The sequence below is a fragment of the Oncorhynchus nerka genome, linkage group LG9a, assembly GCF_034236695.1.
Source record: "Oncorhynchus nerka isolate Pitt River linkage group LG9a, Oner_Uvic_2.0, whole genome shotgun sequence".
Classification (NCBI taxonomy): domain Eukaryota; kingdom Metazoa; phylum Chordata; class Actinopteri; order Salmoniformes; family Salmonidae; genus Oncorhynchus; species Oncorhynchus nerka.
The window spans coordinates 39783156-39795590 of record NC_088404.1 but is presented as its reverse complement, the minus strand read 5'-3'; the positions used below and the strand labels follow the sequence as shown (position 1 = coordinate 39795590).

The 12435-nt window shown below is 49.3% G+C and overlaps 1 pseudogene; it reads right to left on the bottom strand.

The window, feature by feature from the left end:
* LOC115134289 (capping protein, Arp2/3 and myosin-I linker protein 3-like) overlaps positions 1-12435 on the bottom strand; it is a 62727-nt pseudogene that overhangs the window by 26660 nt on the left and 23632 nt on the right.

Below are 12435 nucleotides of genomic sequence, written 5' to 3'. Positions count from 1 at the left end.
TCCAAAAGTATGCCTAGTTATAATAACAACGCAGAAAAAACAGGTACTTCGCATTTCATATTATTAATGGAAAACCAAATGTTTTCTTTGGCCTTGAATATAAATTGCCTGCAGCATTCGGTTGCCCTCTGAGACTCCTGCTCAGAAATGTATACAGAATACTCAACGCTAGTGAAGGGGTTTGATCATAATGATGCCCACACACTGGTCCCCCTGAGTCCCCCTGAACAGTTCCCAGAACAGCCCTTCAGCCCCCTCCACTCCCCCTTGGTGAGGCTGGGCTGGTCCTGGCCTCTTCTCATTGTGCTATAGAGCAGGGGATCATCCCATGAGACACACACACACTGAGAATAATGTATGTTATATTATCTGAATTGTGTGTGATTTATCACCTGCTGGCACCACCTAACACACACCTCCCTGTACTCTCTCCAGGTAGGAAGAAAATGAGAGAGCATCCGATTCAGAGAGCGATAGAGAGAAGGCGCGAGAGAAAGAAGGTGAGAAGGAGAGCGAGCGAGAGAGAAAATGGGGAGGTGAGGAATCATACCATTGTCAGAGAGGTCCAGACTGCTGATGGCCTTGGCTTCAAAGATGTGCTCCTGAATCACCTGGGCCCCAGCAGACCTCAGCTGCACATATAATACACATGATTATCAGCCAGACAAAACCGAGCTCAGCTACCTGGTTAGTGATGATAAGAAAAAGTGAACGGTGTGTGTATGTGTGTACAGTACATTGTGATAGAAAAATGTGTAAAGGTTAGGTTACTCGGTCCAACACTCAACGGTGGGTGGGGGTCGACCAGCCTCATTATTGCAATAATTAATCAATATTAAATCATGATTATTTGAAGAAATTACCAAATCTCTCTCAGTACTGAATTTCCACGACAACATGCGTGTGTGTGTGTTTTTATATATATATATATAGGTACCTCACAGCCACTCAGGTCTAGCTCCAGCCCACACAGATGAGTATTTGTGGCAAGACCCTGCAACAACAATCTGCATACAAGACCGATTGGGTTCATTTCACCACAAAAAGATGTGTATCAAACAGCAGTATACACATACATATGTCAATCAAAATGCAAACACATAATTATAAGTAGGCATCACATTCTGTTTGGCATGCACTGGTTTAACATTCCATCAGTGCTCACCTGAGAGCCTCTGGGGGTAGTTTGGTTCCTGCCAATCCCACGTATCTGAGCTCATTGCTCTTACTGAAGAATTCCTTTACAGTCCTCGTCACTTCCCTCACCTTCCTGGGGACAGAGACAGGTCAGTGGACGGGTTGGGCAACACTAGTCAGAGATGACAGCTGGCAGGGAGCTCACCTGTGGGAGAAGGGGTTTCTGGACAGGTTGAGGTGGGCCAGGTTGGGGCAGCAGCCTGCTGACAGAGATACAAACAGCTAGGGAGAGAAGGAAGTTGGGGATGTAAAGGTTCTTGGTTCACATTGGCACAAACATGTGACATCGAAAAGCAGATCAGGTTGTGTATTTTAAATGGATGAATATGACAGAACCTTGGCTGGAGGTGAAAGGGCAAAGGCCACTTACAGTGTCCACAGGGCAGTCTGTGCCACTCAGGTCCAGGTAAGATACAGCATTGGTCCCAGACAGGAACTTAAACAGGTTCTGACAGGTAAAGATGTAAAGCTATTCAGTGCTATGGTCCTGTAGACTAGAGCCAAACCCAACTACAGGGCAACTCAATTCAATACTGTACAGTGGAGTAATATATTTACTCTGATTGAGATTCCTCCTGTATCATTAAGTCATATCAGTATCAAGTAGCATGCATATCCTGTCACATATCAGTGTCAAGTAGCATGCATATCCTGTCACATATCAGTATCAAGTAGCATGCATATCCTGTCACATATCAGTGTCAAGTAGCATGCATATCCTGTCACATATCAGTATCAAGTAGAATGCATATCCTGTCACATATCAGTGTCAAGTAGCATACATATCCGGTCACATATCAGTATCAAGTAGCATGCATATCCTGTCACATATCAGTATCAAGTAGCATGCATATCCTGTCACATATCGATATCAAGTAGAATGCATATCCTGTCACATATCAGTATCAAGTAGCATGCATATCCTGTCACTTGAGACTGTACTGGCAAAACAAACTCCCTTTGTCAAATAACCTCTAGACAACCCATTACTGAATATAACCACAGAGTTAATGTTCCATAGCATACACCCTATACATTACAAAATGCATTTAGCTGAGATTAGCAGTGCCTACAGTATGGAGCGAGCGAGACTGAATTCTAAGAAGTGAACTGAAAACAAGTGCTGCCCCCGTACTCACCACAGCTTCCTCTGTAGCCAGAATGCCTGTATTCCCTGACAGGTCCAGGTGACACAGAGAGCTGGAGAAGGCCTTGTTCTGCCGTAATGCCTGAGTCAGATTTCCTAGACCTGGATAGATGGAAGGGAGGGAAAGGAATCAGAGAGAGAAAAGAAGCTGCACGGATCTCTACTTATTCACAGTATGTAGCACTAACAAAAGCAACCCAAGTAGTCAAGCATGCTTTCAATAGAATATGTAAAAGACATTACATTCACATCTTTGTGGAAGATGGACATGTCAAAAGGGTGCAGCAGACAGAAGAGTTGGAATGTACCTTTGTGAGAGACACTAATCCTGGAGAGGGACAGCTGGGTGAGACCATTGGGCAGATTCTCCAGTTCCTGACTGAGAGCTATCACACCTGATGACAGATATCACAACGTTACACACATGAGCAGATGAGTAGTCACTAGCCATTCCAGGGAACACTAGCAATGGACATTGACAAACCTAAAAAGTTTTCAATGGTAACTAAATGCTTGCCTTTGTCCTCTATGTGATTGGCTGACAGGTTGATGGTGTGGATGGCGGAGCAGGTGTGATCTCGCAGGGCACAGGCCATCTTCACTGCAAAATCCCTACAAGAGGAAGGGCAAGGAGAGAGAAAGAGGAATGGAAAATAGTTATTCCTGTGAACTAAAATGAATAATAAAGTGTCAACCAATCACATAAATCAAATGTCATTCAAAGATTTCCCACTTCCTCTGTGCTTCTGGCACCAGGTAGACTGTTTTGGGAGAGAAGGAGGGAGGTAAAGAGAGGGAGGGAGTAAGGGATTTTTTAATGAGGTGAAGGTGTATCAGGTAGTAGACTACTCACAGTTTGAGCCCACATCCCTCTAGACACACATCCTCCAAGGTGGAGGATCTGTTGATCATGAAGAGAACCTGCTCTTGGACCTCTGAACTCTGCGGATAGATACAGAGGGGGATTATTATTCCTCTGATTTCTAATGAATCACTAGCCATCCCGCCTCCATACACTGACAGGAAATCTAATCTCAATGAGAATCTCCATATGATCTCCATCTTCAGTGTCAGCCCTTTTCTCTGGTCGCAAACCACCTTAAATACATTTTCCTGTAGAATATAACTACATCTGTGCAGTTCCAGACAGCTTCTCTCCCTTATCATGAAGGTCATTTCGCCTGAACTCCATCATAGCCATGTGATTGCCTAAAGGCACTCCAGTATCACTAACACAAAAGTAGCTAGATTATGAAGTCATTATCGTGCCCTGCCTCCAGGGCACAACAGTCTGTGTGTACATGTGATGACTGTTGATAAGCCCTGCTAGGCCCTGCAGCCTAGACCAGGCTGCCAGTTAGGTCAGCCACAGGATCCCATCATCAGCTCACACTGCCAACACGTACAGACAGTCATGACAGGCCCAGAGAGAGCAGTACTCAGGGATAGAGAGTGATAACATGAGACAGTGAGCTCTCCAACTGGACCTGGAGAAACAGACCAAGATGTGGCTAAAATGTTTACCAGTTTGAGGTCTTTGCTGGAGATCTTGGTGAACCATTGGTTGAAGGAAAGTGCGGCCACTGATAAGGCCAAATCTCTGTTTTCCAGATGACTGAAATCCAGGAGGTTGAATTCCCGACAATTCTGGACATAGTAAATGTTGTCCACATCCTGAAAGAATATAAATCATAAACACCTTTACTAATATTCTTGATGTGTGACTACATCAGTTGATATTAATAGTAGATCATTTTTTCAATCAGAAACATTGAATGTTGTGTCGTCATAGGGGGATGGTAACCTACTCACCCATTGGACTTCCTCTCTGCAAGGTAATTCATTGAAGTCACATAGAGCAGCATACGTCTCGGAGAAGCCTCCTGTAGTGTAGAGAACCAAGGAATGGCAGAGCGATCAAATACTGTACAAATCCACGTCCACACACCTACACAATGTCCACATAGTACGAAACACACAAGTGAGGGGACAATGCTGCAGTGCTCGGATTGATTCTACTGACCACATGGTCCCAGTGTTCCAGTCAGGTGCTCCTCCACCCGGGTTGCCAGGTTCCACATCCGCTCCTGCAGGTCTGGAGGGATCTTCTTCAGGATCTTCCTGAGGGCAGGAAATCGACACACATACATGTCACACATTTTAATCCTCTTAAAACGACAGATATTAACATTAGGTATCCACTTTATCATCGGCATTGGATTGAAATAAGATTCAGAAGTGACCTCTCGGAGTAAAAAAAGCTCCATTCCTTGGATAGAAGAGGATAGAAGAGGAGCCCTAATCAGTTGGTTAATGTGGAGATGTTTCACCTCAGGGGTTTCTGCTATAAGTATATCACAAGCAACTCTCACCATGTTTGAGGGAGGAAAATGTCCATCTGCATTGCCACGACACTCACCCTGGAGATGAATCAGGGAAGATCTTCTTCAGAGAAGCTGTCACATGACTGACCATAGCCTCGAGGTCCTCAACAGACGTCAGACTGAGACAGTAGGTCTGTCTGTCCGTCTCAATCACCACCTGAATGGTCAACACACACAGTACAAAGGAGTCTTTCTATCGGTCTGTCAACACCATTACATACAACCACCATGCAGAGACACAGATACACATTCTGACAGAAACATTGTCTAAATGGTATAGTGGACACATGAACTCGGAAAAACATTAACACAGTCTCTTTAAAAAATATATATATTTACCTTTATTTAACTAGGCAAGTCAGTTAAGAACAAATTCTTATTTTCAATGACGGCCTAGGAACACTGGGTTAACACTGGTTAACTGCCTTGTTCAGGGGCAGAAGGACAGATTTGTACCTTGTCAGCTTGGGGATTCGATCTTGCAACCTTTCGGTTACTAGTCCAACGCTCTAACCACTAGGCTACCCTGCCACCCCACAGTCTCTGCTTGTTCATTTGGTGTAACTAAATACCTGTAGAGTAGTGATGCAGGGGTTGACTCATAGCTCGCAGTCCCGGTGGGTTTGGAGTCATTAACTATTGTGTGGATGGATGTGTGGTTGTGAGGTGCTTTACATATTCGACAGTCACAAGATGGGACTTACAATAGGTTTATGGCACGTCAAGGGAACTGCAGCCTACTGTTCAGATGGGTTAAATGGAAACTGACATCTGGACTGTAACCTCTCACATAGCGTTAATATTAATGTAGGCAAAATGTTGACTAGGGAACAGGAGTGGAGAAACATGACTTCTTTCCTTCAGCATCTTGAGAGAATGTGAATGCCCAGTTAGATATTTTATTTTTTTATTTTACCTTTATTTAACCAGGCAAGTCAGTTAAGAACAAATTCTTATTTTCAATGACGGTCTAGGAACAGCGGGTTAACTGCCTGTTCAGGGGCAGAACGACAGATTTGTACCTTGTCAGCTCGGGGGTTTGAACTTGCAACCTTCCGGTTACTAGTCCAACGCTCTAACCACTAGGCTACCCTGCCGCCGTCTGAGGTGCTCTTTATCAGCGTTGGAAATTTGAAGAAACATTTAAACCTGGAAAAAAATACTGTACCCCCTGTCAAAAAACCCATTCCACCATCTTTGACTGTAGCCTACAGCGTATTTTCTTTATAGCGGTTTAGGCTCAGGTGCAGGTTTTCACTTTATCACATATAGTCAGGCAGTTCTGGGTGAACAAACAACTGACCAGCGCCCCACTACTGTAGACATTGTGGTGAGTGGTGACATTGGCGCCTGACTTCGTCTCAAAGTGGGGGGTGCAAAAAAACTAAAACAAGAACGCAAATGTATCATTCTCCACATTTAATGTCAGCAAGGGAGTTCCATAACATACATTTCAAATTTCCACTCGCATAGCCCTCGAGACACAAGAACTGAGCATGTGTAAAAACCCTTTGCTTACGGAAAGCACATCAAGCGAAGTCGACATTAAAATGCAGTTTAACCCTATTATGCTCATTCATTCCCATTGGAAATGACAGGCTGTGGTCTATCTTGGGTTAGTTCTAAAACATATTTGGTGTCACTGAACTGAGCAACAGTCAGAGAAAGAATGATAGTGTCTGCACATGTTTATCTCCCCCCTCGAGTACCTGAACCGGTGGTGGTGACTAATGTTTCCTACCAACAGGACGTAGAGTGTTAACCTCTGCAGCGCTACAGAAGACAAACCACCACAATCTCAGAGCCCTGACTGAAGTCTGGTGACCTTTGACTGCATCCTGTGTATATGGAATGGGACCAGAGGTGCGTAAGGAGGGGATTCTTCAGATGAGTGGATGGAAATCTGAAGTTTACGCCATTTCTTACTGGTATAATTCCATCTTCATATGTGGTAGGTCAAATACTGTAAACATATGGTGATGAGTTGAGGACAGCAACAGCAGCAGGTAGCCTAGCGGTTAAGAACATTGGGCCAATAACCAAAAGGTCACTGGTTTGATATCTCCAAGTTGACTAGGTGAACAACCTGTTGATTTGCCCTTGAGCAAGGCACCCGAATTGCTCCTGTATGTCTGCTAAATTACAAAGAAATGACATCTGGAATATTTTACTGTTCACATTTAACAGCATTGAGTTGGATCATTTGCTATGTGCTTCTGATCCCGCTTTCTCTTATTCAGCACAAAGCATGTTTTTACAGCAAATCATTTACATGACCAGCAGTGATCAGAGCTTATTGTCAATCAGGGCTGCTATTTCTCCAACAGACATTAAAACCTCTTAACACCCAGGCAGTGGTAACCATGGGTCACAGTGGTCAGCCAGCCATATACCATTGTTTCCAGCTCCCTTTATATACACAGTACAGGTACTGTATGTGCAACACATTTTTGCATCCTGGTTCAGGCAGCTTTCAAATAGTTCAATTGAAGTACTGAGAAACATACGTCATTCAAGCTGAACAGAACAGACAAGTTAGAAGTGACACACACCACAATACATGTCACTTAAACACATATACAAGGACATTATTTGGTTTACCTGATTAAGACTCTCAATGCTGATGGCATAAATCTCTAAATAGCTGAAGGAGCTTTCCACCTGCAGGGAGAGACCAGACTGTGGACAACAGTGAAGCACTGATACAAACACAGAACATGTATACTGACTCACACAGGTTAATACATGAAAGGGAAGGTGACGGGAAGAGAGAGAAAGAGAGGGGGGGTGAGTGGGAGAGACTGAGGTCCTGGTTGGGGGGGGGGGGGCCGGGAGCTACGGCTCCAATGAAAGTCAAAGTAAGATAAGAGCTCTCATTACTATGTCAGCTAACAGGGGAGAGTGGGGGAGGGAGGTCATTACGACTGAAACTTAAACAAAACATTTGCCTTCATGGGCCTCCAACCATGGTCACGGTACCTATAGCAAAGTACACAACTGGCATAAGCATAAGTAAATTCATGTCCACTTTCAGTCACATGAGATGACATTTTATTTGTGTTACTTCCCTTTTTCCACGTGAGGCATTTCTGCTTTATAAGTATACAAACAACAGAAACTGAGGCCAGCATAACTTGTTTCTACACTGTATAACAATTATTAGAATGTACTAATACAGGTCCCATCCTCTCTCTAATGCCTTGAGCCGCTCCATTTAACCCTCCCTCTCCATCTAGCGTGCCATGCTCCCTTCCTCCATCTAGCGTGCCATGCTCCCTTCCTCCATCTAGCGTGCCATGCTCCCTTCCTCCATCTAGCGTGCCATGCTCCCTTCCTCCATCTAGCGTGCCATGCTCCCTTCCTCCATCTAGCGTGCCATGCTCCCTTCCTCCATCTAGCGTGCCATGCTCCCTTCCTCCATCTAGCGTGCCATGCTCCCTTCCTCCATCTAGCGTGCCATGCTCCCTTCCTCCATCTAGCGTGCCATGCTCCCTTCCTCCATCTAGCGTGCCATGCTCCCTTCCTCCATCTAGCGTGCCATGCTCCCTTCCTCCATCTAGCGTGCCATGCTCCCTTCCTCCATCTAGCGTGCCATGCTCCCTTCCTCCATCTAGCGTGCCATGCTCCCTTCCTCCATCTAGCGTGCCATGCTCCCTTCCTCCATCTAGCGTGCCATGCTCCCTTCCATCTAGCGTGCCACTCCTCCATCTAGCGTGCCATGCTCCCTTCCTCCATCTAGCGTGCCATGCTCCCTTCCTCCATCTAGCGTGCCATGCTCCCTTCCTCCACTCTCCATCTAGCGTGCCATGCTCCCTTCCTCCACTCTCCATCTAGCGTGCCATGCTCCCTTCCTCCACTCTCCATCTAGCGTGCCATGCTCCCTTCCTCCATCTAGCGTGCCATGCTCCCTTCCTCCATCTAGCGTGCCATGCTCCCTTCCTCCACTCTCCATCTAGCGTGCCATGCTCCCTTCCTCCATCTAGCGTGCCATGCTCCCTTCCTCCATCTAGCGTGCCATGCTCCCTTCCTCCATCTAGCGTGCCATGCTCCCTTCCTCCATCTAGCGTGCCATGCTCCCTTCCTCCATCTAGCGTGCCATGCTCCTTCTCCATCTAGCGTGCCATGCTCCCTTCCTCCATCTAGCGTGCCATGCTCCCTTCCTCCATCTGCCATGCTCCCTTCCTCCATCTAGCGTGCCATGCTCCCTTCCTCCATCTAGCGTGCCATGCTCCCTTCCTCCATCTAGCGTGCCATGCTCCCTTCCTCCATCTAGCGTGCCATGCTCCCTTCCTCCATCTAGCGTGCCATGCTCCCTTCCTCCATCTAGCGTGCCATGCTCCCTTCCTCCATCTAGCGTGCCATGCTCCCTTGCTCCCTTCCTCCATCTAGCGTGCCATGCTCCCTTCCTCCATCTAGCGTGCCATGCTCCTTCCTCTTCCTCCATCTAGCGTGCCATGCTCCCTTCCTCCATCTAGCGTGCCATGCTCCCTCCATTGCCATGCTCCCTCCATCTAGCGTGCCATGCTCCCTTCCTCCATCCTCATGCTCCCTTCCCTCCATCTAGCGTGCCATGCTCCCTTCCTCCACTCTCCATCTAGCGTGCCATGCTCCCTTCCTCCACTCTCCATCTAGCGTGCCATGCTCCCTTCCTCCTCCATCTAGCGTGCCATGCTCCCTTCCTCCACTCTTCATCTAGCGTGCCACGCTCCCTTCCTCCACTCTCCATCTAGCGTGCCATGCTCCCTTCCTCCATCTAGCGTGCCATGCTCCCTTCCTCCATCTAGCGTGCCATGCTCCCTTCCTCCACTCTCCATCTAGCGTGCCATGCTCCCTTCCTCCACTCTCCATCTAGCGTGCCATGCTCCCTTCCTCCACTCTCCATCTAGCGTGCCATGCTCCCTTCCTCCACTCTCCATCTAGCGTGCCATGCTCCCTTCTCCACTCTCCATCTAGCGTGCCATGCTCCCTTCCTCCACTCTCCATCTAGCGTGCCATGCTCCCCTTCCTCCACTCTCCATCTAGCGTGCCATGCTCCCTTCCTCCACTCTCCATCTAGCGTGCCATGCTCCCTTCCTCCACTCTCCATCTAGCGTGCCATGCTCCCTTCCCTCCATCTAGCGTGCCATCTCCATCTAGCGTGCCATGCTCCCTTCCTCCATCTAGCGTGCCATGCTCTTCCTTCCTCCATCTAGCGTGCCATGCTCCCTTCCTCCATCTAGCGTGCCATCCCTTCCTCCATCCTATGCCATGCTCCCTTCCTCCATCTAGCGTGCCATGCTCCCTTCCTCCATCTAGCGTGCCATGCTCCCTTCCTCCATCCTGCCATGCTCCCTTCTCCATCTAGCGTGCCATGCTCCCTTCCTCCATCTAGCGTGCCATGCTCCCTTCCTCCATCTCCATCTATGTGCCATGCTCCCTAGCGTGCCATGCTCCTTCCTCCATCTAGCGTGCCATGCTCCCTTCCTCCATCTAGCGTGCCATGCTCCCTTCCTCCACTCTCCATCTAGCGTGCCATGCTCCCTTCCTCCACTCTCCATCTAGCGTGCCATGCTCCCTTCCTCCACTCTCCATCTAGCGTGCCATGCTCCCTTCCTCCACTCTCCATCTAGCGTGCCATGCTCCCTTCCTCCACTCTCCATCTGCCATGCTCCCTTCCTCCACTCTCCATCTAGCGTGCCATGCTCCCTTCCTCCACTCTCCATCTAGCGTGCCATGCTCCCTTCCTCCACTCTCCATCTAGCGTGCCATGCTCCCTTCCTCCACTCTCCATCTAGCGTGCCATGCTCCCTTCCTCCACTCTCCATCTAGCGTGCCATGCTCCCTTCCTCCACTCTCCATCTAGCGTGCCATGCTCCCTTCCTCCACTCTCCATCTAGCGTGCCATGCTCCCTTCCTCCAGTCCTTCCTGCCATGCTCCTCTCCATCTAGCGTGCCATGCTCCCTTCCTCCACTCTCCATCTAGCGTGCCATGCTCCCTTCCTCCAGTCTCTCCATCTAGCGTGCCATGCTCCCTTCCTCCTCCATCTAGCGTGCCATGCTCCCCTTCCTCCACTCTCCATCTAGCGTGCCATGCTCCCTTCCTCCTCCTCTCTCCTCTCTCCATCTAGCGTGCCATGCTCCCTTCCTCCTCTAGCGTGTGCCATGCTCCCTTCCTCCACTCTCCATCTAGCGTGCCATGCTCCCTTCCTCCACTCTCCATCTAGCGTGCCATGCTCCCTTCCTCCAGTCTCCCTCTCCATCTAGCGTGCCATGCTCCCTTCCTCCACTCTCCATCTAGCGTGCCATGCTCCCTTCCTCCACTCTCCATCTAGCGTGCCATGCTCCCTTCCTCCACTCTCCATCTAGCGTGCCATGCTCCCTTCCTCCAGTCTCTCCATCTAGCGTGCCATGCTCCCTTCCTCCACTCTCCATCTAGCGTGCCATGCTCCCTTCCTCCAGTCTCTCCATCTAGCGTGCCATGCTCCCTTCCTCCACTCTCCATCTAGCGTGCCATGCTCCCTCACTCTCCATCTAGCGTGCCATGCTCCCTTCCTCCCTCCATCTAGCGTGTCATGCTCCCTTCCTCATCTAGCGTGCCATGCTCCCTCCTCCTCCTCCCCATCTAGCGTGCCATGCTCCCTTCCTCCATCTAGCGTGCCATGCTCCCTTCCTCCCATCTAGCGTGCCATGCTCCCTTCCTCTCCATCTAGCGTGCCATGCTCCCTTCCTCCCTCTCTCCATCTAGCGTGCCATGCTCCCTTCCTCCACTCTCCATCTAGTGTGCCATGCTCCCTTCCTCCTCTCTCCATCTAGCGTGCCATGCTCCCTTCCTCCACTCTCCATCTAGCGTGCCATGCTCCCTTCCTCCACTCTCTCTCCATCTAGCGTGCCATGCTCCCTTCCTCCATCTAGCGTGCCATCTCCCTCCTCTCCATCTAGCGTGCCATGTTCCCTTCCTCCAGTCTCCTCTCTATCTAGCGTTCATGCTCCCTTCCTCCAGTCTCCATCTAGCGTGCCATGCTCCCTTCCTCCAGTCTCCCTCTCATCTAGCGTTTCATGCTCCCTTCCTCCAGTCTCCCTCCATCTAGCGTTTCATGCTCCCTTCCTCCAGTCTCCCTCTCTATCTAGCGTGCCATGCTCCCTTCCTCCACTCTCCTCTCTCATCTAGCGTGTCATGCTCCCTTCCTCCCCTCCCTCCCTCTCCATCTAGCGTGCCATACTCCCTTCCTCCAGTCTCCCTCTCATCTAGCGTGCCATGCTCCCTTCCTCCATCAGTCTCCTTCCTCCATCTAGCGTGCCATGCTCCCTTCCTCCACTCTCCATCTAGCGTGCCATGCTCCCTTCCTCCAGTCTCCCTCCATCTAGCGTGCCATGCTCCCTTCCTCCAGTCTCCATCTAGCTGCTCCCTTCCTCCAGTCTCTAGCGTCCATGCTCCCTTCCTCCAGTCTCCCTCTCCATCTAGCGTGCCATGCTCCCTTCCTCCATCTCCCTCCATCTAGCGTGCCATGCTCCCTTCCCAGTCTCCTCTCCATCTAGCGTGCCATGCTCCCTTCCTCCACTCTCCATCTAGCGTGCCATGCTCCCTTCCTCCCTCTCCATCTAGCGTGCCATGCTCCCTTCCTCCAGTCTCCCTCCATCTAGCGTGCCATGCTCCTTCCTCATCAGCGTGCCATGCTCCCTCCTCCATCTAGCGTGCCATGCTCCCTTCCTCCACTCTCCATCTAGCGT